Source organism: Entelurus aequoreus, linkage group LG26 (genome assembly GCF_033978785.1).
Source record: "Entelurus aequoreus isolate RoL-2023_Sb linkage group LG26, RoL_Eaeq_v1.1, whole genome shotgun sequence".
Classification (NCBI taxonomy): Eukaryota; Metazoa; Chordata; class Actinopteri; order Syngnathiformes; family Syngnathidae; genus Entelurus; species Entelurus aequoreus.
This window is the reverse complement of record NC_084756.1, coordinates 3,738,690-3,766,454: the sequence shown is the minus strand read 5'-3', so window position 1 is coordinate 3,766,454 and position 27,765 is coordinate 3,738,690. Positions and strand designations below refer to the sequence as shown.

Below are 27,765 nucleotides of genomic sequence, written 5' to 3'. Positions count from 1 at the left end.
CTGCTCAATCTTCTTATTGCCCAGAGACGTGCAATGATAAGTGTGACCAGTAGATGGCAGTCACACATAATATATACGTGTGGACTGCAGGTTGTCGCCTGTTCAATAAATGACGCTCGCAAATGTCCCTAAGCAAGCAATACCTAAACGTTGAAGTTTCGTTGAGAATACAGAACGTTACACACGGCGCTCAAAATGTTTTAGTAGGACTTTGGTAAGCTACAAAAGGTGCACCGCTTGATGGATTGTCAGAGCATTACGGCTATCATAGTCAGACTTACTGTGCTTCAACATACAGTATTATTATGGTGTGTGTATAAGGACCCCAAAATGGTACCTATTAGGAGACATTACGACTACCATAGTCAGACGTACTGTGCTTCAACATACGGTATTACTATGGTGTGTGTATAAGGACCCCAAAATGGTACCTATTAGGAGACATTACGGCTATCATAGTCAGACTTACTGTGCTTTGTCATACAGTATTATTATGGTGTGTGTATAAGGACCCCAAAATGGTACCTATTAGGAGACATTACGACTACCATAGTCAGACGTACTGTGCTTCCACATACGGTATTATTATGGTGTGTGTATAAGGACCCCAAAATGGTACCTATTAGGAGACATTACGACTACCATAGTCAGACGTACTGTGCTTCAACATACGGTATTACTATGGTGTGTGTATAAGGACCCCAAAATGGTACCTATTAGGAGACATTACGGCTATCATAGTCAGACTTACTGTGCTTCAACATACAGTATTATTATGGTGTGTGTATAAGGACCCCAAAATGGTACCTATTAGGAGACATTACGACTACCATAGTCAGACGTACTGTGCTTCCACATACGGTATTACTATGGTGTGTGTATAAGGACCCCAAAATGGTACCTATTAGGAGACATTACGGCTACCATAGTCAGACATACTGTGTTTCAACATACGGTATTATTATGGTGTGTGTATAAGGACCCCAAAATGGCACCTATTAGGAGACATTATGGCTACCATAGTCAGAAGTACTGTGCATCAACATACGGTATTACTATGGTTTGCGTATAAGGACCCCAAAATGGCACCTATTAGGAGACATTATGGCTACCATAGTCAGAAGTACTGTGCTTCAACATACGGTATTACTATGGTTTGCGTATAAGGACCCCAAAATGGCACCTATTAGGAGACATTATGGCTACCATAGTCAGACGTACTGTGCTTCAACATACGGCATTACTATGGTTTGCGTATAAGGACCCCAAAATGGCACCTATTAGGAGACATTATGGCTACCATAGTCAGACGTACTGTGCTTCAACATGCGGTATTATTATGGTGTCTATATAAGGACCCCAAAATGGCACCTATTAGGAGACATTATGGCTACTATAGTCAGACGTACTGTGCTTCAACATACGGTATTATTATGGTGTGTGTATAAGGACCCCAAAATGGCACCTATTAGGAGACATTATCTGCCATTTTTTTTCGCAATATTACACAAAACCAACTTTTCTTACCTATTGGTACCTGCTGATGTGTATTTGGGATCTGTATAAGTCCTGAAAATTCGCATGTGTCCGCCATTGTAGTTAATAAGCTCCTTCGTTTTCTCTAACGTCTTGTTGTAGGACATTCATCCTAGGTTGTTGCCATTTCTAATATAAAGTAGCGTAAAGTTCTATTTTATATCAGTCAGTAGACTCGCTATGGAAGCGCTAAAAACTACCGGTACAACAAAGATGACGGTGAGAAGACTCTTTCGAAGGTGTTACATGTTATGTAGACCACAAGGAAGTCTGCGCAGAAAAGTACGCCAACCGCACCCTGGAATAACATAAGAGTGTAACACCCTTTTGAGAATAAAAAACCTACCGCATTTTTTGGACCATAAGGTGCACTCAAAATCCTTTCACTTACTCAAAAATGGACAGTGCGCCTTATAACCCGGTGCACCTCATGCACGTATTAATTCTGGTTGTGCTTACCGACCTCCAAGCAACTTTATTTGGTACATGGTGTAATGTAAGTGTGACCAGTAGATGGCAGTCACACATAAGACATACGTGTGGACTGCACGTTGACACCTGTTCAATAAATCAATCAATCAATCAATCAATCAATGTTTATTTATATAGCCCTAAATCACAAGTGTCTCAAAGGGCTGTACAAGCCACAACGACATCCTCGGTACAGAGCCCACATACGGGCAAGGAAAAAATGACACTAGCAAGTGCCGTAAGCAAGCAACACCAAAACGTTGAAGTTTCGTTGAGAATATAGAACGTTACACCCGGAGCTCAAAATGTTTTAGTAGGACTTTGGTAAGCTACAAAGGTGGATTGTAGGAGCATTACGGCAACCATAGTCAGATGTACTGTGCTTCAACATACGGTATTACTATGGTGTGTGTATAAGGACCCCGAAATGTCACCCATAAGGAGACATTATCTCCCATTTTTTTTCGCAATATTACAAGCGACACCAAAACGTGGAAGTTTCGTTGAGAATACACAACGTTACACATGGCGCTCAAAATGTTTTAGTAGGACTTTGGTAAGCTACAAAAGGTGCACCGCTTGATGGATTGTCAGAGCATTACGGCTACCATAGTCAGACGTACTGTGCTTCAGCGGTACAGTAATTTTTATTTTTTAAATGTTTTTTCTATATTATATTGATATATAATGTAGGAACCAGAAATATTAATAACAGAAAGAAACAACCCTTTTGTGTGAATGAATGGGGGAGGAAGGTTGTTTGGGTTGGTGCACTAATTGTAAGTGTATCTTGTGTTTTTTATGTTCGTTTAATGAAAATAAAAAAAATAAAAACTATTTTCTTGTGCGGCCCGGTACCAATCGATCCACAGACCAGTACCAGGCCGCGGCCCGGTGGTCGGGGACCACTGATGTAGACTACAAGGAAGTCTGCGCCAACCGCACCCTGGAATAACATAAGAGTGTAATACCCTTTTGAGAATAAAAACCATAAGGTGCACTCAAAATCCTTTCATTTACTCAAAAGTTGACAGTGCGCCTTATAACCCGGTGCGCCTCCTGTACGTATTAATTCCGGTTGTGCTTACCGACCTCCAAGCAACTTTATTGGGTACATGGTGTAATGTAAGTGTGACCAGTGGATGGCAGTCACACATAAGAGATACGTGTGGCCTGCAGGTTGACACCTGTTCAATAAATTACACTAGCAAGTGCCCGTAAGCAAGCAACACCAAAACGTTGAGTTTCATTGAGAATATAGAACATTACACGCGGAGCTCAAAATGTTTTAGTAGGACTTTGGTAAGCTACAAAAGGTGCACCGCTTGATGTATTGTTGGAGCATTACGGCTACCATAGTCAGACGTACTGTGCTTCAACATGCAGTATTATTATGGTGTGTGTATAAGGACCCCATTATCTGGTGTTTTGTTTTGCAATTTTATGCAAAACCAACTTTTCTTACCTATTGGTACCTGCTGATGCCTATTTGGGATTTGCATAAGTCCCAAAAATGTGCATGCGTCCACCATTGTAGTCAATAAGCTCCTTCGTTTTCTCTATCCTCTTGTTGTCCTCCCCCGTTGCCATTTCTAATATAAAGTAGCGTAAAGTTCTAACTTATATCTGTCAGTAGACACGTTATGGAAGCGATAAAAACTACCGGTACAACAAAAGATGACGGAGAGAAGACGCTGTCGAAGTGGAGGCACGTAAATAAGACCGCCCACAAAACGGCAAATACTCAACAGACAGTCAGAAAGCAGCTTGAAGATGGTCTATAAAACATAATCTATGCAACATTTTGAGCAAATAACCACCATTAAATGTTATGTGGACCACAAGGAAGTATTTTACATGTAGAAAAAAAATTCATAATACGACCTTTTTAATGCGCCCTCCGGTCCGAATAATACACCAATTGTGATTTTTCTCTTCAAAATTGCGATTTGATTTGCAATTTTTATATTCTATACATATAAATGCATAAAACGGCGAAAATAACGAATGAAGGAAGACATGTTACTTTTTGATCGGTGTGTCCAAACTTTTTAAGGAAGGGTAGACTTTGTTAAAATTTTATTTTAGGTTGTTGCAGTGCAGGTTTTTTACACAGTAGCAGAAGTAATAAATATATATATATATATATATTTAAATAGTAATAAATAAACATATTGTGCACTATTATGTATGGATAAAAGATCAACTAAAACAAAAAAATACTTTTATTATATATTTTTTTGTTGTTGACCCGCAACATTGTGTCAGGAAAAAAAATCAAGAGTAAAAATACGTAATGAGAAAAAGCTGACATTTTGATACTAATAACGAGGGATGCCACGATATGATCAATTCTTAACACAGTTATTGTGACCAAAATGATCACATTTAACATTATCATCACAGTATTTTTGAAATGTGCTCAACATTTTTAAAAACGACTTATATTGAAATCTTTTAACCACTCATTCAAAATGATTTCCTTGGAAGAAGAAACATTATTGTAGATGCAAACACTGTTTCATGGACCTCAAGTAGAAATTCAATGTGCACATGAAAGCAACACAAGCCTTATAAACAAAGTAATATGGCAGAAACAAAATAATAATATTAATATAAAAAAATAAATGTGAAAATTGTGCATCCTAGTCACGTCCGTTGTGTCCTCGGGCAAGACACTTCACCCTTGCTCCTGATGGGTGCTGGTAGCGCCTTGCATGGCAGCTCCCTCCATCAGTGTGTGAATGTGTGTGTGAATGGGTGAATGTGGAAATACTGTCAAAGCGCTTTGAGTACCTTGAAGGTAGAAAAGCGCTATACAAGTATAACCCATTTATCATTTATCATTTAGGTGGCACTTAGTGGACATAAGACAGAACTGCACTTGTTGTCCATATAGATAAAAATAGTGTTCATGTATGAGATCTAGTCTTGCACAATTATGGCCAAAATAATGATCAAGATTATTTTGATCAGTATTGAAATCACGATTAATAATCACGATTAATAGTCACAATTATTAATTATGTTAGGTCAAACAGTGTTGGGGTGTGTCCGCGACGCCATCATGTAATTTGTCGTGTCTAATAAAAAGGTTATATTTAAAGGTTATCCGTATATTTAAAGACAAATATTTGTGTTTTTGTTCATTAATAATATCAACGTCTCAGTTTTTTCTCATGACATGATGCCTTTATCTCTATTTTATAAATTTTCATAGAGAGAAGTATTTTTAAGTCATGTACATGTATGTATGTATGTACATGTATTAAATCATGTACATCAGGGGTGTCCAAACTTTTTCCACTGAGGGCCGCACACGGAAAAATTAAAGCATGTGGGGGCCATTTTGATATTTTTCATTTTCAAACCATAACAAAATATATGCATTTTTTATTTACTTTACCTTTAGGGGTCCCGGGGACCATAAAGGGTCTCAGTCATTAAAATGTTAAAAATAAGTCAGATTATTATTTTTTTTAAATTATTTAGCGCTTACCGTAAATCTCTATATCAACTTCAAGTTGATATAAAGTATTACAAATTAGAAAAAATGTTTTATGGCTTTTCTGTCAAAAACAACTTGGTTTTTTTATAGTAAAACTGAAATATGCAGTATTTAGTAATTAGAGCCCTAAAAGATCAATAATGCAGGACACCATTGATTTTCATTCTTTCATATTTTTGAGTAATCACAGTGAAAAAATAAATAAAAAATCACTAAATATATTTGGGATCCAAAAGGTGCCCCACTCATAAAGTGATACATTTTTATTAGGTTTTTCTTTTACTTTCAACACTTAAATTACGAGATCAACTTCAGATATATCTGTCGATTTTATGCTGGAACTATTATTTTGTTTGTTTTATGCGCTTTTGTCAAAGAAAACTTTGATATTTTTATATGGCTACTACACAATATATGCAATATTTACCACATAAAACATTTTTAAGTGAAATATTTGAAGTAATTGGAGCCCTGAAAATAATTCATTATAACATGAATTTTTTGGCATAATTTTTTTTTTTTGAGCAATGGCAAAAAAAGAAAAATGAAGAAAGACAAAAGAAAAAAAAACAGCCTGCATGGCAGCTTTTGTGTCAACATTGCAACTTTTTCTCGTTAGATTTCACCTCATTCCACTTTTTTTAATGTTCTTTTTTATTTTTACAATAGTATTTCCAGAATGTGTGGCGGGCCGGTAAACAATTAGCTGCGGACCGCACTTTGGACACCCCTGATGTACATGTATTAAATCATGTACATGTACATGCTGTATTGCGACAGATCCATTAAGAGCAGAAATGTGTCGTATAGGAATTAACTATATAACATAAAACATTAACACAATGCTATGTCACATGAATGTTTTTAAATTTATAACAGTGTGATATGAAATAAAAACCCACAAGTAAACAACATGTTTACTTTTTGATAATATAAACACAAAAGCAGTTTGGCTAATGAAGATAAAGTCTAATAAACAAGCTTTGTTCTCCTTCTTATCATTACATTGTTTACCGTTACATCCCTACTAATAATAATAGTAATAATAATAATAATAATAATAATAATAAAAATAATAATAATAATCCTCCAATGGGTTCACCACTCATGGGAGGGGCCGTAGAGGTCGGGTGCATTGTGAGCTGGGCGGCAGCCGAAGGCAGGGCACTTGGCGGTCCGATCCTAGCTAGCTCTTGGGACGTGGAACGTCACCTCGCTGGGGGGGAAGGAGCCTGAGCTAGTGCGCGAGGTAGAGAAGTTCCGGCTAGATATAGTCGGACTCACCTCGACGCACAGCAAGGGCTCTGGAACCAGTTCTCTCGAGAGGGGCTGGACTCTCTTCTACACTGGCATTGCACGCAGTGAGAGGCGACGAGCTGGGGTGGCAATTCTTGTTTCCCCCCGGCTCAAAGCCTGCACGTTGGAGTTCAACCCGGTGGACGAGAGGGTAGCCTCCCTCCGCCTTCGGGTGGGGGGACGGGTCCTGACTGTTGTTTGTGCTTAGGCACCAAACAGCAGTTCAGAGTACCCACCCTTTTTGGATGCGCTCGAGGGAGTGCTGGAAAGTGCTCCCCCGGGTGATTCCCTTGTCCTACTGGGTGACTTCAACGCTCATGTTGGCAACGACAGTGAAACCTGGAGAGGCGTGATTGGGAAGAATGGCCGCCCGGATCTGAACCCGAGTGGTGTTTTGTTATTGGACTTTTGTGCTCGTCACAGATTGTCCATAACGAACACCATGTTCAAACATAAGGGTGTCCATGTGTGCACTTGGCACCAGGACACCCTAGGCCGCAGTTCCATGATCGACTTTGTAGTTGTGTCATCGGATTTGCGGCCTCATGTTTTGGACACTCGGGGGAAGAGAGGGGCGGAGCTTTCTACCGATCACCACCTGGTGGTGAGTTGGCTGCGATGGTGGGGGAGGATGCCGGACAGACCTGGCAGGCCCAAACGCATTGTGAGGGTCTGCTGGGAACGTCTGGCAGAGTCTCCTGTCAGAGAGAGTTTCAATTCCCACCTCCGGAAGAACTTTGAACATGTCACAAGGGAGGTGCTGGACATTGAGTCCGAGTGGACCATGTTCCGCGCCTCTATTGTCGAGGCGGCTGATTGGAGCTGTGGCCGCAAGGTAGTTGGTGCCTGTCGTGGCGGTAATCCTAGAACCCGTTGGTGGACACCGGCGGTGAGGGATGCCGTCAAGCTGAAGAAGGAGTCCTATCGGGTTCTTTTGGCTCGTAGGGCTCCGGAGGCAGCGGACAGGTACCGACAGGCCAAGCGGTGTGCGGCTTCGGCGGTCGCAGAGGCAAAAACTCGGACATGGGAGGAGTTTGGAGAAGCCATGGAAAACGACTTCCGGACGGCTTCGAAGCGATTCTGGACCACCATCCGCCGCCTCAGTAGGGTGAAGCAGTGCACTGTCTGAACCCGAGTGGTGCGGATGGTGTTCTGCTGACCTCGACTGCGGATGTTGTGGATCGGTGGAGGGAATACTTCGAAGACCTCCTCAATCCCACCAACACGTCTTCCTATGAGGAAGCAGTGCCTGGGGCATCTGTGGTGGGCTCTTCTATTTCTGGGGCTGAGGTTGCTGAGGTAGTTAAAAAGCTCCTCGGTGGCAAGGCCCCGGGGGTGGATGAGATCCTTAAGGCTCTGGAGGCTGTGGGGCTGTCTTGGTTGACAAGACTCTGCAGCATCGCGTGGACATCGGGGGCGGTACCTCTGGATTGGCAGACCGGGGTGGTGGTTCCTCTCTTTAAGAAGGGGAACCGGAGGGTGTGTTCCAACTATCGTGGGATCACACTCCTCAGCCTTCCCGGTAAGGTTTATTCAGGTGTACTGGAGAGGAGGCTACGCCGGATAGTCGAACCTCGGATTCAGGAGGAACAGTGTGGTTTTCGTCCTGGTCGTGGAACTGTGGACCAGTTCTATACTCTCGCCAGGATCCTTGAGGGTGCATGGGAGTTTGCCCAACCAGTCTACATGTGCTTTGTGGACTTGGAGAAGGCATTCGACCGTGTCCCTCGGGAGGTCCTGTGGGGAGTGCTCAGAGAGTATGGGGTATCGGACTGTCTGATTGTGGCGGTCCGCTCCCTGTACGATCAGTGTCAGAGCTTGGTCCGCATTGCCGGCAGTAAGTCGGACACGTTTCCAGTGAGGGTTGGACTCCGCCAAGGCTGCCCTTTGTCACCGATTCTGTTCATAACTTTTATGGACAGAATTTCTAGGCGCAGTCAAGGCGTTGAGGGGATCTGGTTTGGTGGCTGCAGGATTAGGTCTCTGCTTTTTGCGGATGATGTGGTCCTGATGGCTTCATCCGGCCAGGATCTTCAGCTCTCGCTGAATCGGTTCGCAGCCGAGTGTGAAGCGACTGGGATGAGAATCAGCACCTCCAAGTCCGAGTCCATGGTTCTCGCCCGGAAAAGGGCGGAGTGCCATCTCCGGGTTGGGGAGGAGACTCTGCCCCAAGTGGAGGAGTTCAAGTACCTAGGAGTCTTGTTCACGAGTGAGGGAAGAGTGGATCGTGAGATCGACAGGCGGATCGGTGCGGCGTCTTCAGTAATGCGGACGCTGTATCGATCCGTTGTGATGAAGAAGGAGCTGAGCCGGAAGGCAAAGCTCTCAATTTACCGGTTGATCTACGTTCCCATCCTCACCTATGGTCATGAGCTTTGGGTTATGACCGAAAGGACAAGATCACGGGTACAGGCGCCCGAAATGAGTTTCCTCCGCCGGGTGGCGGGGCTCTCCCTTAGAGATAGGGTGAGAAGCTCTGCCATCCGGGGGGAGCTCAAAGTAAAGCCGCTGCTCCTCCACATCGAGAGGAGCCAGATGAGGTGGTTCGGGCATCTGGTCAGGATGCCACCCGAACGCCTCCCTAGGGAGGTGTTTAGGGCACGTCCAACCAGTAGGAGGCCGCGGGGAAGACCCAGGACACGTTGGGAAGACTATGTCTCCCGACTGGCCTGGGAACGCCTCGGGATCCCCCGGGAGGAGCTGGACGAAGTGGCTGGGGAGAGGAAAGTCTGGGCTTCCCTGCTTAGGCTGCTACCCCCGCGACCGACCTCGGATAAGCGGAAGAAGATGGATGGATGGATGGATAATAATAATAATAATAATAATACAATTGGTCATGACATTTGATACCGTAAATAATATCTGTTTGTAAATAAAACATTTTACAAAATAAAAAAAAACATCAAAATGGCCATTGCATACTTTTACTTTTCAAATTTGTTCAGTTTTTTCCTTAAATTTTTATTGCTGCTTTTTTTCTGGTGATATTTTGCGGTCACATAAAACTTGAGCGGCGTCCCGCAAATGTCCCCCGGGGCCACACTTTGGAGACCCCGGTTTGGCACTGTCAACATATCATTGTCTCAAGGCGCCACACGTTGGCACATACTTGCCAACCCTCCCGTTTTTACCGGGAGACTCCCTGTATTCAGCGCCTCTCCCGATAACCTCCCGGCAGAAATTTTCTCCCGACAAACTCCCAGCATTCAGCCGGAGCTGGAGGCCACGCCCCCACCAGCTCAATGCGGACCTGAGTGGGGACAGCCTGTTCTCACGTCCGCTTTCCCACAATATAAACAGCTTGCCTGCCCAATGACGTCATAACTGTAGAATGATCGAGGGCGAGTTCTTGGTTTCTTATGTGGGTTTATTGTTAGGCAGTTTCATTAACGTCCTCCCAGCGCGGTAACAACACACAACAACAGCAGTCACCTTTAGTCTACCGTAAAGCAGTTCGTCTGCCGTAGACAGCAATGTTGTGACACTCTTAAACAGGACAATACTGCCATCTACTGGATAGCATCCAGAACACTGAAATTCAAGTATTTCTTTTATTTATATGTATAATAAAATACATAATAAAATAAAAAAATAAATATGTATATATATATATATATATATATATATATATATATATATATATATATATATATATATATATATATATATATATATATATATATATATATATATATATATATATACATATATATGAAATACTTGAGTTGGTGAATTCTAGCTTAAATATATTCCCCTCTTAACCCCGCCCCCACTCCCACCATCGGAGGTCTCAAGGTTGGCAAGTATGCGTTAGCACATTATGCCATAATTTACATTCTAAATATTTGTCTTTATGCAGGCAGACTCAGAGCCTTTGTCTATGTCGTGCTCTTAAACTGAAACAATCAATAAAAACTGTACAGTTTTATAATGTAATCATAATAAACAATAATAGTAATGCCAGTAACCATTTAAAGGGGGATTTAAACTTTTACTTCTCATTACTGTAGAATTGTTTACCACTGTACTGTAATTTCAATCAATCAATCAATGTTTACTTATATAGCCCTAAATCATGAGCGTCTCAAAGGGCTGCACAAGCCACAACGACATTCTCGGCTCAGATCCTACATCAGGGCAAGAAAAAACTCAACCCAATGGGATGACAATGAGAAACCTTGGAGGGGACCGCAGATGTGGGGAACCCCCCTGGGTGACCAGTGCGATGGACGTCGAGTGGATCTAGCATAATAGTGTGAGAGTCCAGTCCGTAGTGGATCTAACATAATAGTGTGAGAGTCCAGTCCATAGTGGATCTAACATAATAGTGTGAGAGTCCAGTCGATAGTGGATCTAATATAATATTGTGAGAGTCCAGTCCATAGTGGATCTAACATAATAGTGTGAGAGTCCAGTCCATAGTGGATCTAACATAATAGCGAGAGTCCAGTCCATAGTGGATCTAACATAATAGTGTGAGAGTCCAGTCCATAGTGGATCTAACATAATAGTGTGGGAGTCCAGTCCATAGTGGATCTAACATAATATTGTGAGAGTCCAGTCCATAGTGGATCTAACATAATAGTGTGAGAGTCCAGTCCATAGTAGATCTAACATAATAGTGAGAGTCCAGTCCATAGTGGATCTAACATAATAGTGTGAGAGTCCAGTCCATAGTGGATCTAAAATAATAGTGTGAGAGTCCAGTCCATAGTGGATCTAACATAATATTGTGAGAGTCCAGTCCATAGTGGATCTAACATAATAGTGAAAGTCCAGTCCATAGTGGATCTAACATAATAGTGAGAGAGTCCAGTCCATAGTGGATCTAACATAATAGTGTGAGAGTCCAGTCCATAGTGGATCTAACATAATAGTGTGGGAGTCCAGTCCGTAGTGGATCTAACATAATATTGTGAGAGTCCAGTCCATAGTGGATCTAACATAATAATGAAAGTCCAGTCCATAGTGGATCTAACATAATAGTGTGAGAGTCCAGTCCATAGTGGATCTAACATAATAGTGTGAAAGTCCAGTCCATAGTGGATCTAACATAATATTGTGAGAGTCCAGTCCATAGTGGATCTAACATAATAGTGTAAGAGTCCAGTCCATAGTAGATCTAAGATAATAGTGAGAGTCCAGTCCATAGTGGATCTAACATAATATTGTGAGAGTCCAGTCCATAGTGGATCTAACATAATATTGTGAGAGTCCAGTCCATAGTGGATCTAACATAATAGTGTGAGAGTCCAGTCCATAGTGGATTTAACATAATATTGTGAGAGTCCAGTCCCTAGTGGATCTAACATAATATTGTGAGAGTCCAGTCCATAGTGGATCTAACATAATATTGTGAGAGTCCAGTCCATAGTGGATCTAACATAATAGTGTGAGAGTCCAGTCCATAGTGGAGCTAACATAATAGTAAGATAGTCCAGTCCATAGTGGATCTAACATAATAGTGTGAGAGTCCAGTCCATAGTGGATCTAACATAATAGTAAGAGAGTCCAGTCCATAGTGGATCTAACATAATAGTGTGAGAGTCCAGTCCATAGTGGATCTAACATAATAGTGTGAGAGTCCAGTCCGTAGTGGATCTAACATAATAGTGTGAGAGTCCAGTCCGTAGTGGATCTAACATAATAGTGTGGGAGTTCCATCCATAGTGGATCTAACATAGTATTGTGAGAGTCCAGTCCATAGTGGATCTAACATAATAGTGTGAGAGTCCAGTCCATAGTGGATCTAACATAGTATTGTGAGAGTCCAGTCCATAGTGGATCTAACATAATAGTAAGAGAGTCCAGTCCATAGTGGATCTAACATAATAGTGTGAGAGTCCAGTCCATAGTGGATTTAACATAATATTGTGAGAGTCCAGTCCATAGTGGATCTAACATAATATTGTGAGAGTCCAGTCCATAGTGGATCTAACATAATAGTGTGAGAGTCCAGTCCATAGTGGATCTAACATAATAGTAAGAGAGTCCAGTCCATAGTGGATCTAACATAATAGTGTGAGAGTCCAGTCCATAGTGGATCTAACATAATAGTGTGAAAGTCCAGTCCATAGTGGATCTAACATAATAGTGAGAGAGTCCAGTCCATAGTGGATCTAACATAATAGTGTGAGAGTCCAGTCCATAGTGGATTTAACATAATAGTGTGGGAGTCCAGCCCATAGTGGATCTAACATAATAGTGTGGGAGTCCAGTCCATAGTGGATCTAACATAATAATGAAAGTCCAGTCCATAGTGGATCTAACATAATAGTGTGAGAGTCCAGTCCATAGTGGATCTAACATAATAGTGTGAAAGTCCAGTCCATAGTGGATCTAACATAATAGTGAAAGAGTCCAGTCCATAGTGGATCTAACATAATAGTGTGAGAGTCCAGTCCGTAGTGGATCTAACATAATAGTGTGAGAGTCCAGTCCGTAGTGGATCTAACATAATAGTGTGAGAGTCCAGTCCATAGTGGATCTAACATAGTATTGTGAGAGTCCAGTCCATAGTGGATCTAACATAATAGTAAGAGAGTCCAGTCCATAGTGGATCTAACATAATAGTAAGAGAGTCCAGTCCATAGTGGATCTAACATAATAGTGTGAGAGTCCAGTCCATAGTGGATCTAACATAATAGTGTGAGTGTCCAGTCCATAGTGGATTTAACATAATATTGTGAGAGTCCAGTCCATAGTGGATCTAACATAATATTGTGAGAGTCCAGTCCATAGTGGATCTAACATAATAGTGTGAGAGTCCAGTCCATAGTGGATCTAACATAATAGTAAGAGAGTCCAGTCCATAGTGGATCTAACATAATAGTGTGAGAGTCCAGTCCATAGTGGATCTAACATAATAGTAAGAGAGTCCAGTCCATAGTGGATCTAACATAATAGTGTGAGAGTCCAGTCCATAGTGGATCTAACATAATAGTGTGAAAGTCCAGTCCATAGTGGATCTAACATAATAGTGTGAGAGTCCAGTCCATAGTGGATTTAACATAATATTGTGAGAGTCCCGTCCATAGTGGATCTAACATAATTTTGTGAGAGTCCAGTCCATAGTGGATCTAACATAATAGTGTGAGAGTCCAGTCCATAGTGGATTTAACATAATATTGTGAGAGTCCAGTCCCTAGTGGATCTAACATAATATTGTGAGAGTCCAGTCCATAGTGGATCTAACATAATATTGTGAGAGTCCAGTCCATAGTGGATCTAACATAATAGTGTGAGAGTCCAGTCCATAGTGGAGCTAACATAATAGTAAGAGAGTCCAGTCCATAGTGGATCTAACATAATAGTGTGAGAGTCCAGTCCATAGTGGATCTAACATAATAGTAAGAGAGTCCAGTCCATAGTGGATCTAACATAATAGTGTGAGAGTCCAGTCCATAGTGGATCTAACATAATAGTGTGAGAGTCCAGTCCATAGTGGATCTAACATAATAGTGTGAAAGTCCAGTCCGTAGTGGATCTAACATAATAGTGTGAGAGTCCAGTCCATAGTGGATCTAACATAGTATTGTGAGAGTCCAGTCCATAGTGGATCTAACATAATAGTGTGAGAGTCCAGTCCATAGTGGATCTAACATAGTATTGTGAGAGTCCAGTCCATAGTGGATCTAACATAATAGTAAGAGAGTCCAGTCCATAGTGGATCTAACATAATAGTGTGAGAGTCCAGTCCATAGTGGATTTAACATAATATTGTGAGAGTCCAGTCCATAGTGGATCTAACATAATATTGTGAGAGTCCAGTCCATAGTGGATCTAACATAATAGTGTGAGAGTCCAGTCCATAGTGGATCTAACATAATAGTAAGAGAGTCCAGTCCATAGTGGATCTAACATAATAGTGTGAGAGTCCAGTCCATAGTGGATCTAACATAATAGTGTGAAAGTCCAGTCCATAGTGGATCTAACATAATAGTGAGAGAGTCCAGTCCATAGTGGATCTAACATAATAGTGTGAGAGTCCAGTCCATAGTGGATTTAACATAATATTGTGAGAGTCCAGTCCATAGTGGATCTAACATAATATTGTGAGAGTCCAGTCCATAGTGGATCTAACATAATAGTGTGAGAGTCCAGTCCATAGTGGATCTAACATAATAGTAAGAGAGTCCAGTCCATAGTGGATCTAACATAATAGTGTGAGAGTCCAGTCCATAGTGGATCTAACATAATAGTGTGAGTGTCCAGTCCATAGTGGATTTAACATAATATTGTGAGAGTCCAGTCCATAGTGGATCTAACATTATATTGTGAGAGTCCAGTCCATAGTGGATCTAACATAATAGTGTGAGAGTCCAGTCCATAGTGGATCTAACATAATAGTGTGAGAGTCCAGTCCATAGTGGATTTAACATAATATTGTGAGAGTCCAGTCCATAGTGGATCTAACATAATAGTGTGAGAGTCCAGTCCATAGTGGATCTAACATAAAAGTAAGAGAGTCCAGTCCATAGTGGATCTAACATAATAGTGTGAGAGTCCAGTCCATAGTGGATCTAACATAATAGTAAGAGAGTCCAGTCCATAGTGGATCTAACATAATAGTGTGAGAGTCCAGTCCATAGTGGATCTAACATAATAGTAAGAGAGTCCAGTCCATAGTGGATCTAACATAATAGTAAGAGAGTCCAGTCCATAGTGGATCTAACATTATATTGTGAGAGTCCAGTCCATAGTGGATCTAACATAATATTGTGAGAGTCCAGTCCATAGTGGATCTAACATAGTAGTGTGAGAGTCCAGTCCATAGTGGATCTAACATAATAGTGTGAGAGTCCAGTCCATAGTGGATTTAACATAATATTGTGAGAATCCAGTCCATAGTGGATCTAACATAATATTGTGAGAGTCCAGTCCATAGTGGATCTAACATAATATTGTGAGAGTCCAGTCCATAGTGGATCTAGCATAATATTGTGAGAGTCCAGTCCATAGTGGATCTAACATAATAGTAAGAGAGTCCAGTTCATAGTGGATCCAACATAATAGTGTGAGAGTCCAGTCCATAGTGGATCTAACATAATAGTGTGAAAGTCCAGTCCATAGTGGATCTAACATAATAGTGTGAGAGTCCAGTCCATAGTGGATTTAACATAATATTGTGAGAGTCCAGTCCATAGTGGATCTAACATAATTTTGTGAGAGTCCAGTCCATAGTGGATCTAACATAATAGTGTGAGAGTCCAGTCCATAGTGGATTTAACATAATATTGTGAGAGTCCAGTCCCTAGTGGATCTAACATAATATTGTGAGAGTCCAGTCCATAGTGGATCTAACATAATATTGTGAGAGTCCAGTCCATAGTGGATCTAACATAATAGTGTGAGAGTCCAGTCCATAGTGGAGCTAACATAATAGTAAGAGAGTCCAGTCCATAGTGGATCTAACATAATAGTGTGAGAGTCCAGTCCATAGTGGATCTAACATAATAGTAAGAGAGTCCAGTCCATAGTGGATCTAACATAATAGTGTGAGAGTCCAGTCCATAGTGGATCTAACATAATAGTGTGAGAGTCCAGTCCATAGTGGATCTAACATAATAGTGTGAAAGTCCAGTCCGTAGTGGATCTAACATAATAGTGTGAGAGTCCAGTCCATAGTGGATCTAACATAGTATTGTGAGAGTCCAGTCCATAGTGGATCTAACATAATAGTGTGAGAGTCCAGTCCATAGTGGATCTAACATAGTATTGTGAGAGTCCAGTCCATAGTGGATCTAACATAATAGTAAGAGAGTCCAGTCCATAGTGGATCTAACATAATAGTGTGAGAGTCCAGTCCATAGTGGATTTAACATAATATTGTGAGAGTCCAGTCCATAGTGGATCTAACATAATATTGTGAGAGTCCAGTCCATAGTGGATCTAACATAATAGTGTGAGAGTCCAGTCCATAGTGGATCTAACATAATAGTAAGAGAGTCCAGTCCATAGTGGATCTAACATAATAGTGTGAGAGTCCAGTCCATAGTGGATCTAACATAATAGTGTGAAAGTCCAGTCCATAGTGGATCTAACATAATAGTGAGAGAGTCCAGTCCATAGTGGATCTAACATAATAGTGTGAGAGTCCAGTCCATAGTGGATTTAACATAATATTGTGAGAGTCCAGTCCATAGTGGATCTAACATAATATTGTGAGAGTCCAGTCCATAGTGGATCTAACATAATAGTGTGAGAGTCCAGTCCATAGTGGATCTAACATAATAGTAAGAGAGTCCAGTCCATAGTGGATCTAACATAATAGTGTGAGAGTCCAGTCCATAGTGGATATAACATAATAGTGTGAGTGTCCAGTCCATAGTGGATTTAACATAATATTGTGAGAGTCCAGTCCATAGTGGATCTAACATTATATTGTGAGAGTCCAGTCCATAGTGGATCTAACATAATAGTGTGAGAGTCCAGTCCATAGTGGATCTAACATAATAGTGTGAGAGTCCAGTCCATAGTGGATTTAACATAATATTGTGAGAGTCCAGTCCATAGTGGATCTAACATAATAGTGTGAGAGTCCAGTCCATAGTGGATCTAACATAAAAGTAAGAGAGTCCAGTCCATAGTGGATCTAACATAATAGTGTGAGAGTCCAGTCCATAGTGGATCTAACATAATAGTAAGAGAGTCCAGTCCATAGTGGATCTAACATAATAGTGTGAGAGTCCAGTCCATAGTGGATCTAACATAATAGTAAGAGAGTCCAGTCCATAGTGGATCTAACATAATAGTAAGAGAGTCCAGTCCATAGTGGATCTAACATAATAGTGTGAGAGTCCAGTCCATAGTGGATCTAACATAATATTGTGAGAGTCCAGTCCATAGTGGATCTAACATAGTAGTGTGAGAGTCCAGTCCATAGTGGATCTAACATAATAGTGTGAGAGTCCAGTCCATAGTGGATTTAACATAATATTGTGAGAATCCAGTCCATAGTGGATCTAACATAATATTGTGAGAGTCCAGTCCATAGTGGATCTAACATAATATTGTGAGAGTCCAGTCCATAGTGGATCTAGCATAATATTGTGAGAGTCCAGTCCATAGTGGATCTAACATAATAGTAAGAGAGTCCAGTTCATAGTGGATCCAACATAATAGTGTGAGAGTCCAGTCCATAGTGGATCTAACATAATAGTGTGAGAGTCCAGTCCATAGTGGATCTAACATAATAGTGTGAGAGTCCAGTCCATAGTGGATCTAACAAAATATTGTGAGAGTCCAGTCCATAGTGGATCTAACATAATAGTAAGAGAGTCCAGTCCATAGTGGATCTAACATAACATTGTGAGAGTCCAGTCCATAGTGGATCTAACATAATAGTGTGAGAGTCCAGTCCATAGTGGATCTAACATAATAGTAAGAGAGTCCAGTCCATAGTGGATCTAACATAATAGTGTGAGAGTCCAGTCCATAGTGGATCTAACATAATAGTGTGAGTGTCCAGTCCATAGTGGATTTAACATAATATTGTGAGAGTCCAGTCCATAGTGGATCTAACATTATATTGTGAGAGTCCAGTCCATAGTGGATCTAACATAATAGTGTGAGAGTCCAGTCCATAGTGGATCTAACATAATAGTGTGAGAGTCCAGTCCATAGTGGATTTAACATAATATTGTGAGAGTCCAGTCCCTAGTGGATCTAACATAATAGTGTGAGAGTCCAGTCCATAGTGGATCTAACATAATAGTAAGAGAGTCCAGTCCATAGTGGATCTAACATAATAGTGTGAGAGTCCAGTCCATAGTGGATCTAACATAATAGTAAGAGAGTCCAGTCCATAGTGGATCTAACATAATAGTAAGAGAGTCCAGTCCATAGTGGATCTAACATAATAGTGTGAGAGTCCAGTCCATAGTGGATCTAACATAATAGTAAGAGAGTCCAGTCCATAGTGGATCTAACATAATAGTGTGAGAGTCCAGTCCGTAGTGGATCTAACATAATAGTGTGAGAGTCCAGTCCATAGTGGATTTAACATAATATTGTGAGAATCCAGTCCATAGTGGATCTAACATAATAGTAAGAGAGTCCAGTCCATAGTGGATCTAACATAATAGTGTGAGAGTCCAGTCCATAGTGGATCTAATATAATATTGTGAGAGTCCAGTCCATAGTGGATCTAACATAATATTGTGAGAGTCCAGTCCATAGTGGATCTAACATAATAGTAAGAGAGTCCAGTTCATAGTGGATCCAACATAATAGTGTGAGAGTCCAGTCCATAGTGGATCTAACATAATAGTGTGAGAGTCCAGTCCATAGTGGATTTAACATAATATTGTGAGAGTCCAGTCCATAGTGGATCTAACATAATTTTGTGAGAGTCCAGTCCATAGTGGATCTAACATAATAGTGTGAGAGTCCAGTCCATAGTGGATTTAACATAATATTGTGAGAGTCCAGTCCCTAGTGGATCTAACATAATATTGTGAGAGTCCAGTCCATAGTGGATCTAACATAATATTGTGAGAGTCCAGTCCATAGTGGATCTAACATAATAGTGTGAGAGTCCAGTCCATAGTGGAGCTAACATAATAGTAAGAGAGTCCAGTCCATAGTGGATCTAACATAATAGTGTGAGAGTCCAGTCCATAGTGGATCTAACATAATAGTAAGAGAGTCCAGTCCATAGTGGATCTAACATAATAGTGTGAGAGTCCAGTCCATAGTGGATCTAACATAATAGTGTGAGAGTCCAGTCCATAGTGGATCTAACATAATAGTGTGAGAGTCCAGTCCGTAGTGGATCTAACATAATAGTGTGAGAGTCCAGTCCATAGTGGATCTAACATAGTATTGTGAGAGTCCAGTCCATAGTGGATCTAACATAATAGCGTGAGAGTCCAGTCCATAGTGGATCTAACATAGTATTGTGAGAGTCCAGTCCATAGTGGATCTAACATAATAGTAAGAGAGTCCAGTCCATAGTGGATCTAACATAATAGTGTGAGAGTCCAGTCCATAGTGGATTTAACATAATATTGTGAGAGTCCAGTCCATAGTGGATCTAACATAATATTGTGAGAGTCCAGTCCATAGTGGATCTAACATAATAGTGTGAGAGTCCAGTCCATAGTGGATCTAACATAATAGTAAGAGAGTCCAGTCCATAGTGGATCTAACATAATAGTGTGAGAGTCCAGTCCATAGTGGATCTAACATAATAGTGTGAAAGTCCAGTCCATAGTGGATCTAACATAATAGTGAGAGAGTCCAGTCCATAGTGGATCTAACATAATAGTGTGAGAGTCCAGTCCATAGTGGATTTAACATAATATTGTGAGAGTCCAGTCCATAGTGGATCTAACATAATATTGTGAGAGTCCAGTCCATAGTGGATCTAACATAATAGTGTGAGAGTCCAGTCCATAGTGGATCTAACATAATAGTAAGAGAGTCCAGTCCATAGTGGATCTAACATAATAGTGTGAGAGTCCAGTCCATAGTGGATCTAACATAATAGTGTGAGTGTCCAGTCCATAGTGGATTTAACATAATATTGTGAGAGTCCAGTCCATAGTGGATCTAACATTATATTGTGAGAGTCCAGTCCATAGTGGATCTAACATAATAGTGTGAGAGTCCAGTCCATAGTGGATCTAACATAATAGTGTGAGAGTCCAGTCCATAGTGGATTTAACATAATATTGTGAGAGTCCAGTCCATAGTGGATCTAACATAATAGTGTGAGAGTCCAGTCCATAGTGGATCTAACATAAAAGTAAGAGAGTCCAGTCCATAGTGGATCTAACATAATAGTGTGAGAGTCCAGTCCATAGTGGATCTAACATAATAGTAAGAGAGTCCAGTCCATAGTGGATCTAACATAATAGTGTGAGAGTCCAGTCCATAGTGGATCTAACATAATAGTAAGAGACTCCAGTCCATAGTGGATCTAACATAATAGTAAGAGAGTCCAGTCCATAGTGGATCTAACATAATAGTGTGAGAGTCCAGTCCATAGTGGATCTAACATAATATTGTGAGAGTCCAGTCCATAGTGGATCTAACATAGTAGTGTGAGAGTCCAGTCCATAGTGGATCTAACATAATAGTGTGAGAGTCCAGTCCATAGTGGATTTAACATAATATTGTGAGAATCCAGTCCATAGTGGATCTAACATAATATTGTGAGAGTCCAGTCCATAGTGGATCTAACATAATATTGTGAGAGTCCAGTCCATAGTGGATCTAACATAATATTGTGAGAGTCCAGTCCATAGTGGATCTAACATAATAGTAAGAGAGTCCAGTTCATAGTGGATCCAACATAATAGTGTGAGAGTCCAGTCCATAGTGGATCTAACATAATAGTGTGAGAGTCCAGTCCATAGTGGATCTAACATAATAGTGTGAGAGTCCAGTCCATAGTGGATCAAACAAAATATTGTGAGAGTCCAGTCCATAGTGGATCTAACATAATAGTAAGAGAGTCCAGTCCATAGTGGATCTAACATAACATTGTGAGAGTCCAGTCCATAGTGGATCTAACATAATAGTGTGAGAGTCCAGTCCATAGTGGATCTAACATAATAGTAAGAGAGTCCAGTCCATAGTGGATCTAACATAATAGTGTGAGAGTCCAGTCCATAGTGGATCTAACATAATAGTGTGAGTGTCCAGTCCATAGTGGATTTAACATAATATTGTGAGAGTCAAGTCCATAGTGGATCTAACATTATATTGTGAGAGTCCAGTCCATAGTGGATCTAACATAATATTGTGAGAGTCCAGTCCATAGTGGATCTAACATAATATTGTGAGAGTCCAGTCCATAGTGGATCTAACATAATAGTAAGAGAGTCCAGTTCATAGTGGATCCAACATAATAGTGTGAGAGTCCAGTCCATAGTGGATCTAACATAATAGTGTGAGAGTCCAGTCCATAGTGGATTTAACATAATATTGTGAGAGTCCAGTCCATAGTGGATCTAACATAATTTTGTGAGAGTCCAGTCCATAGTGGATCTAACATAATAGTGTGAGAGTCCAGTCCATAGTGGATTTAACATAATATTGTGAGAGTCCAGTCCCTAGTGGATCTAACATAATATTGTGAGAGTCCAGTCCATAGTGGATCTAACATAATATTGTGAGAGTCCAGTCCATAGTGGATCTAACATAATAGTGTGAGAGTCCAGTCCATAGTGGAGCTAACATAATAGTAAGAGAGTCCAGTCCATAGTGGATCTAACATAATAGTGTGAGAGTCCAGTCCATAGTGGATCTAACATAATAGTAAGAGAGTCCAGTCCATAGTGGATCTAACATAATAGTGTGAGAGTCCAGTCCATAGTGGATCTAACATAATAGTGTGAGAGTCCAGTCCATAGTGGATCTAACATAATAGTGTGAGAGTCCAGTCCGTAGTGGATCTAACATAATAGTGTGAGAGTCCAGTCCATAGTGGATCTAACATAGTATTGTGAGAGTCCAGTCCATAGTGGATCTAACATAATAGCGTGAGAGTCCAGTCCATAGTGGATCTAACATAGTATTGTGAGAGTCCAGTCCATAGTGGATCTAACATAATAGTAAGAGAGTCCAGTCCATAGTGGATCTAACATAATAGTGTGAGAGTCCAGTCCATAGTGGATTTAACATAATATTGTGAGAGTCCAGTCCATAGTGGATCTAACATAATATTGTGAGAGTCCAGTCCATAGTGGATCTAACATAATAGTGTGAGAGTCCAGTCCATAGTGGATCTAACATAATAGTAAGAGAGTCCAGTCCATAGTGGATCTAACATAATAGTGTGAGAGTCCAGTCCATAGTGGATCTAACATAATAGTGTGAAAGTCCAGTCCATAGTGGATCTAACATAATAGTGAGAGAGTCCAGTCCATAGTGGATCTAACATAATAGTGTGAGAGTCCAGTCCATAGTGGATTTAACATAATATTGTGAGAGTCCAGTCCATAGTGGATCTAACATAATATTGTGAGAGTCCAGTCCATAGTGGATCTAACATAATAGTGTGAGAGTCCAGTCCATAGTGGATCTAACATAATAGTAAGAGAGTCCAGTCCATAGTGGATCTAACATAATAGTGTGAGAGTCCAGTCCATAGTGGATCTAACATAATAGTGTGAGTGTCCAGTCCATAGTGGATTTAACATAATATTGTGAGAGTCCAGTCCATAGTGGATCTAACATAGTATTGTGAGAGTCCAGTCCATAGTGGATCTAACATAATAGTAAGAGAGTCCAGTCCATAGTGGATCTAACATAATAGTGTGAGAGTCCAGTCCGTAGTGGATCTAACATAATAGTGTGAGAGTCCAGTCCATAGTGGATTTAACATAATATTGTGAGAATCCAGTCCATAGTGGATCTAACATAATAGTAAGAGAGTCCAGTCCATAGTGGATCTAACATAATAGTGTGAGAGTCCAGTCCATAGTGGATCTAACATAATATTGTGAGAGTCCAGTCCATAGTGGATCTAACATAATATTGTGAGAGTCCAGTCCATAGTGGATCTAACATAATAGTAAGAGAGTCCAGTTCATAGTGGATCCAACATAATAGTGTGAGAGTCCAGTCCATAGTGGATCTAACATAATAGTAAGAGAGTCCAGTCCATAGTTGATCTAACATAATAGTAAGAGAGTCCAGTCCATAGTGGATCTAACATAATAGTGTGAGAGTCCAGTCCATAGTGGATCTAACATAATAGTAAGAGAGTCCAGTCCATAGTGGATCTAACATAATAGTGTGAGAGTCCAGTCCGTAGTGGATCTAACATAATAGTGTGAGAGTCCAGTCCATAGTGGATTTAACATAATAGTGTGAGAGTCCAGTCCATAGTGGATCTAACATAATAGTGTGAGAGTCCAGTCCATAGTGGATCTAACAAAATATTGTGAGAGTCCAGTCCATAGTGGATCTAAGGCTGAAACGACGCGTCGACGTAGTCGACGTCATCGATTACGTAAATACGTCGACGCCGTGTTTGTGCGTCGACGCGTCGCATATTTACGTCACACTACCGTCATGGCGGAGCGCAAAGCAGAAGAGCGGTGCGAGCGAGGGGAAAAAAGCACGCCAAAAGTGTGGGAGTATTTCAATAAACGGCCTAATAATGTTGTTGTATGCACACTGTGTCGAGCGGAAATGGCCTATTACGTCACACTACCGTCATGGCGGAGCGCAAAGCAGAAGAGCGGTGCGAGCGAGGGGCAACAAGCACGCCAAAAGTCGTCAAAAGTGTGGGAGTATTTCAATAAACGGCCTAATAATGTTGTTGTATGCACACTGTGTCGAGCGGAAATGGTCTGTCATAGCAGCACAACGGTACGGGGGCTTCGGTTCGGTTCGGAGGTGTACCGAACGAGTTTCCACACGGACATATTAAGTAGCGTAGCGCACGTTGTGTAAACAATGCACACCGAGGCACAACACACGGCATGTTAGCAACGACCGGGCTACTAAAACAAATAAAAAGCCAGAGCTGGAAGACCCTCCTGCCTCGTTAAGATCTCCCGTTTGGGAACACTATGGCTACGCGTTGCGGAGGACGGAGGTTTGCCGACATTGTTCAGCAGCGGTAAGGCATGCTTCTGCCAACACGTCAAACATGCTAACCCATTTGAAGCGTCACCACCCCCAAGTAAACATCGCTTCAACAAAGAAAGACGAGCAAACAGCTCCCACCTCTTACTGCCAAATTAGGCAGGCTGGAGGGGGGGAAAGTTAATCTGAGGCTGAGTTGACTTGAAACTGTTTAATGTTGCACTTTTTATATGTAGAAGAAAAGTTTTGTCATTTTATTTAATCTGAGCAAGAACTTCCATCCATCCATCTTCTTCCGCTTATCTGAGGTCGGGTCGCGGGGGCAGCAGCCTAAGCAGGGAAGCCCAGACTTCCCTCTCCCCAACCACTTCGTCCAGCTCTTGATTAACGTGGACCCCGATTTAAACAAGTTGAAAAACTTATTGGGGTGTTTATCTTTATTTTTGCACATTTTAAAGCAAAATAAGCAATACTTTTACTTTTGAAATGCTTATACTATTGCAGAATATTAAGATTTGCGCTGGATGTTTACTTTTATATTTGCACATTAAAAAGCAAATAAGATACTTTTAATTTTGTTAAATGTTAAAAGTTTTAAATGTTTACATTGTTACAAAATATTTTGTCATGTTGTTGTCAATGTTGACTGAGTGGCCATACTTTTTTTTTTTGTAAATAAAAGCCATGCCATTTGAAAAAACTGGCCTACATTTATTTTTTCATCTTCATTTTAAATAAAAAAAAAAAATCGGTAAAAGGAAAAATAATCTATAGATTAATCGGAAAAAAAATCTATAGATTAATCGAAAAAAATAATCTATAGATTAATCGATAGAAAAATAATCGTTAGCTGCAGCCTTAAGTGGATCTAACATAATAGTAAGAGAGTCCAGTCCATAGTGGATCCAACATAATAGTGTGAGAGTCCAGTCCATAGTGGATCTAACATGTTTTAACAATTTAAAAGGTAAATAACTTACAATTGAACTTAAATAAATACTGCACATCCTAAACTGCTTTTTGCAGTTGGGATAACAAGGTCTGACATTGTCTTGTTTTGTTGCCGTCACGTGATCACAATATAGCGGGATTTTGACTTTTCCCGGAAGTGCATTGCGGAAGCCATTTTGAGGTCCGAGCTTCACCTAATATTTGGACTATTCAGTGGAAAATAACATTGCTGTGATACGATGGAGAAAATACTGTGAGTCGTTAGATAAGAAGTTTCTTTAATCTTTATAAAGGAGCAAACAGCCGTAATTGGATGCAAAGGTTGTACAAGATCGACTAGTTTGAGTGGAGTAGAGACCACATGATGATAATGGACTGATCACATCACATCAATGTGACGTCATCTCTGCACACTGTGACTGTAAGGCAGAATTGAGAGAATACTGTTCTCATGTCCATCACTTTTTATACGTGGAGGCTCGGCATAGGAGAAGTGAGTACTATTTTTTATCAATATAACTGTAACCTATTTTTATGGACTTGCCTCTTTGTGATGTTAAGTTCCTGTTATAGTGTAATATGCCTTGAGCTCTTATTTTGAAGGCGCTAAGAGCGCAAGTGGTGACACGTTGTGGTGGAGCGTTTGTTTTCAAAACTCCGCTCCACCGCAACGTGTCACCACTTCCGCTCTTAGCGCCTTCAAAATAAGAGCTCAAGGCATGTACTGTCTATCAACGAATTCCCGGTTGCTAGGGGATTGGTAGGCGGAAGTGACGTAGGTCCGCCCTCACCTTGTGAGGGCCGACATCCGGGCAACTGAGCTACATACGGGTTCTTCGAGCCATAGCAACCAGACTGGCGTTGAAAACAAACCGTTGCCATTACTCTTTAACCTGTTGACCTGCGCTGGTTAAACCCGTCATTCTGCCTCCAAAATGCCGAAAAACTGTGTTGTTTTTGGTTGTGCTAACCACAACTGGAAACAGGGAAAACAAAGGTTGTATTTTGTTCTGCCAAAGCGTGATAAAAGCCCACAGAGACGAGACAAATGGCTCGCAGCTTTACACCGGGAAAACGAGGACGGTTCTCACTGGAGTGCCCCAAAGTCCCGGGTCGTGTGTTCGGATCACTGCGTTTCTGGTAAATATAAGGAACATAATAGTTCCTTATATTATGGAACTTTGATTGATTGATTGATTGAGACTTTTATTAGTAGGTTGCACAGTGAAGTACATATTCCGTACAATTGACCACTAAATGGTAACACCCGAATAAGTTTTTCAACTTGTTTAAGTCGGGGTCCACTTAAATTGATTCATGATACAGATATATACTATCATATATACTATCATCATAATACAGTCATCACACAAGATAATCACATTGAATTATTTACATTATTTACAATCAGGAGTGTGGAGGGGGGGTGGGGTGGGGGGGTGGGAATATGGACATCAAGTAGTGGACATAGAGAGAGAGAGAGAGAGAGAGAGAGAGAGAGAGAGAGAGAGAGAGAGATCAGAAGGCATAAGAAAAAGAATCTGCATTTGATTGTTTACATTTGATTATTAGCAATCCGGGGAGGGTGTTAGTTTAGGGTTGTAGCTGCCTGGAGGTGAACTTTTATAGCGGTTTTGAAGGAGGATAGAGATGCCCTTTCTTTTATACCTGTTGGGAGCGCATTCCACATTGATGTGGCATAGAAAGAGAATGAGTTAAGACCTTTGTTAGTTCGGAATCTGGGTTTAACGTGGTTAGTGGAGCACCCCCTGGTGTTGTGGTTATGGCGGTCATTTACGTTAAGGAAGTAGTTTGACATGTACTTCGGTATCAGGGAGGTGTAGCGGATTTTATAGACTAGGCTCAGTGCAAGTTGTTTAACTCTGTCCTCCACCTTGAGCCAGCCCACTTTAGAGAAGTGGGTAGGAGTGAGGTGGGATCTGGGGTGGAGGTCTAGAAGTAACCTGACTAGCTTGTTCTGAGATGTTTGGAGTTTAGATTTGAGGGTTTTGGAGGTGCTAGGGTACCAGGAGGTGCATGCGTAATCGAAAAAGGGTTGAACGAGAGTTCCCGCCAGAATCCTCAAGGTGCTTTTGTTGACCAGAGAGGAAATTCTGTAGAGAAATCTCGTTCGTTGGTTAACCTTTTTGATTACCTTGGTTGCCATTTTATCACAGGAAAGGTTAGCCTCTAGAATGGAACCTAGGTAGGTGACCTCATCTTTCCTGGTGATGACACTCTCACCTACTTTTATGGTGAAGTGATTGACTCTCTTAAGTTTGATGTGGGACCCAAACAGGATGGATTCTGTTTTACCCAAGTGGATGGATAGCTTGTTGTCAGCGAGCCAGGTGCAAGTTCTAACATAACATAACTAACATAATAGTTCCATAATATTGCCAAATACTTCAACATAAACATATATAAACCTTCTTAACCACAACTTGGCTATACCG

At 40.9% G+C, this 27,765-nt stretch overlaps 1 protein-coding gene across 6 annotated transcripts in view; it reads left to right on the top strand.

The window, feature by feature from the left end:
• Positions 1-27,765, top strand: part of anks1ab (ankyrin repeat and sterile alpha motif domain containing 1Ab) — a 181,690-nt gene that overhangs the window by 99,148 nt on the left and 54,777 nt on the right. The gene's annotated exons all lie outside the window — the stretch shown is intronic.